This window comes from Theropithecus gelada, chromosome 20 (genome assembly GCF_003255815.1).
Source record: "Theropithecus gelada isolate Dixy chromosome 20, Tgel_1.0, whole genome shotgun sequence".
NCBI classification, from domain to species: Eukaryota; Metazoa; Chordata; class Mammalia; order Primates; family Cercopithecidae; genus Theropithecus; species Theropithecus gelada.
The window spans coordinates 54,985,642-54,986,508 of NC_037688.1; the positions used below are offsets into that span (position 1 = coordinate 54,985,642).

General features: G+C 52.5%; 1 non-coding gene across 1 annotated transcript; it reads right to left on the reverse strand.

Annotated features, from left to right (window-relative positions):
* Window positions 1-450: 450 nt before the first annotated feature.
* Window positions 451-544, reverse strand: TRNAI-UAU. Its single transcript has 2 exons — window positions 507-544; window positions 451-486 (listed from the first exon to the last, which is right to left on the reverse strand). It is a non-coding gene; the product is annotated as a tRNA-Ile (tRNA).
* Between the last annotated feature and the right edge of the window lie 323 nt (window positions 545-867).

Sequence of the window (867 nt, forward strand, 5' to 3'; positions counted from 1 at the left end):
ATGACCAGAATTGCCCCTAGTCTGGTTAATTTGGCCCCACAACTGAGCAGCCTGCTTCTGAGTCTTCTACAGCATGCCTCTATGCTCAGCGGTCTTTCTTTTTTTTTTGAGACGGAGTCTCACTCTGTCGCCCAGGCTAGAGTGCAGTGGCATGATCTTAGCTCACTGCAACCTCCATCTCCTGGGTTCAAGTGATTATCCTGCCTCAGCCTCCCGAGTAGCTGGGACTACAGGTGTGTGCCACCACACCTGGCTATGTTTTTTTTTGTATTTTCAGTAGAGATGGGGTTTTGCCACATTGGCCACGCTGGTCTCGAACTTCTGACCTTGTGATCGCCCACCTCGACCTCCCGAAGTGTTGGGATTACAGGCATGAGCCACCATGCCCGGCCAAGAGAAGGGAAAAATTCATTACCATGAAATGTGTGAAATTGCAATGGGAAGAAAACATACTCCAGGTGAGGGTCGAACTCACAACCTTGGCATAACCCACACATATACTGCTGTATAAGTACCAAGCACTAACCAATTGAGCCACTGGAGCACGTGGTGGTCTTTCCACTCTGGTTGGTAAACCCTGTGCTAGCCTTGCCCGGTCTGAGCCCTGGGATTGTCCTGTCTGCTCTTTTCCGGTGGTCATTCTGCGGGCTCCCACACGGGCCGCACAGTGCTCAGCTGGACTGTGGCCCCTCTGCAGATGGCTGGAGCTCTCCTTGCATTCCTTATTACTCTGCCTTGCGAATCCCACCTGCCTTGGCCTCTCTGAAATCCAGTCTCTATTTCCTCCACTCGGGGAGACTGCTGGACCCTGTGAGTCCCTTTCCTGTGCTACAGCCTGGAAATTCTCTCCAGACAGGAAGCTGGCCA